Below are 1,739 nucleotides of genomic sequence, written 5' to 3'. Positions count from 1 at the left end.
TTCGTAGTCCTCGCAGACGGATGACGTCAACATTGTCGTCTCTAGCAATAACGTAGTTGTTGAACCTTACTGGGATTTCAACACCGTTGTGAAGCTTCAGCCATGGCCAGTATCCCTTTTGGATGGGCTTGTACCAGGACAGTTCATGAATTTTACCTAATCCGTTGGACAAGCGCTCAAGGTAGTATCTAGCCAGGATTTGTTGGTACATGTACAGCGTAAGCTCGAAACGTCTGACATTGAATTTGTCGTAAATCTGATCCTTCATCCAGAACGGATAGTCAATGTGGAAGTAGTAATAGTAAGTGTTTAAGTCAATATCTTCAGTGAAGTATCGGAGCTTGTCTTCTACGTTTAAGTTCACGCGTTTGTCATATACATTCTCATCAATGATGTATACGTCTTTCTCAGTCTTTTTAATGCCGTAGAAGTCGCAGAGCTTGAGATCAAGGAGTCCTCTCCTCATTTTGAGTAAGTAAGCCTTCTGGATGACGTCGGCGCGTACGAAGTAGTAAGGATAGATTTCGTAGGGAGGAGGAAGGATGATGCCTTTGCAGTCAGTGCGGTGTCTGACAGCAACAGTGAGAGCGTATACAAACATGCCTTCGTTGAGGTAAAGACGCATCCAGCAAGCGGTCTTGATGAATGTGGTGAAGTCCTTAGCGTAGTACAGAAGGTGGAACATGTTAACAACTTCCTTCAGCTGGCGGTCGACGTGCAGAGTGAAAACTTCACCTCGTGGCAGCGTACCGATCTTAACCATATTGACAAAGGTCTTCACAACATCGGTTTTCTAGAAGGAAGAAATAATAACTCAATTTTTACTCTAGAATTTCATAAAAATTCAAACTTTCAAATTCCTAAAATTTAAATTTTTTTACTTACAGTGTAAAATTCGACGTTGTCTTCAATCTTGAAATTCTTGCCAATATCCTCGATTTCCTTGTACATAACAGGTTCCGTCACGTGGTTCAACAACTTCAAGATGAAGATTTGCCTTTGTTTGATATCCATGTTCACTATAAAAATTTAATATATTTATACTACAGTTTATATTTAATTATATTGCATATCAAAAACTTGCTAAAACTGAAAGTTTTTTTAAATCTTCTATCATCATTGCAAATTACACAACTGAATTGGACCCAACGCATTATACAGCTTTATTTTTATTGCTTTAAATGACAAAACCAGTTTGCCGTTTGCCTTTAAAGGTGAGCGGTACGACCACCCATAAACAGTAGAAACACCATCCAACACCTTAAATTACAAAGTATTGTTTGATATTCCACTGCGCCTGCTATCCTGAGACATGAGATGTTAAGTCTTATAATGTCCAGTAGTTAAACTGGCTACAATGTTCGTCAAACCGGAACACAACAGTGACTACACACTGTCGCTTGGCGGCAGAAATAGACATTGCAGTGGTACTCCCAGGCGGACTCTCACATATGAGACCTACCAGTAGACCCATCAGTAAATGCATGAAGTATAGCTATGTAAAGAAGAGGCATTAGAAGTATTAAAAAGTGTTGACTTACCGAAGGTGTTGTCATCGTATTCAGGCCGAGCCGCGGCCAGGGCGGCGAGGCCCAGTACCAGTATAAGAAATGCCTTCATCGTGCAGCCAACCCGATGGGAGTTCAACTGTGATCAATCAACACTTCCACCCCTTTTTATACTAACTCTTACTGATTATAATAATCTTAAAAAGTATTTGTTGCCACCTGATAATTCGT

The 1,739-nt window shown here is 40.3% G+C and overlaps 1 non-coding gene across 1 annotated transcript; it reads right to left on the bottom strand.

Moving 5' to 3' along the window:
* Positions 1–3: 3 nt before the first annotated feature.
* LOC115455834 lies at positions 4–1,666 on the bottom strand (the record flags this gene model as incomplete). The annotated part of the gene is made up of 3 exons (XR_005113683.1): positions 1,542–1,666; positions 886–1,019; positions 4–793 (listed from the first exon to the last, which is right to left on the bottom strand). It is a non-coding gene; the product is annotated as a basic juvenile hormone-suppressible protein 2 (transcript).
* Between the last annotated feature and the right edge of the window lie 73 nt (positions 1,667–1,739).

The sequence above is a fragment of the Manduca sexta genome, unplaced genomic scaffold, assembly GCF_014839805.1.
Source record: "Manduca sexta isolate Smith_Timp_Sample1 unplaced genomic scaffold, JHU_Msex_v1.0 HiC_scaffold_2987, whole genome shotgun sequence".
NCBI classification, from domain to species: Eukaryota; Metazoa; Arthropoda; class Insecta; order Lepidoptera; family Sphingidae; genus Manduca; species Manduca sexta.
Note: the sequence above shows the minus strand (reverse complement) of the source record. Positions and strands in the feature narration are given on the sequence as shown.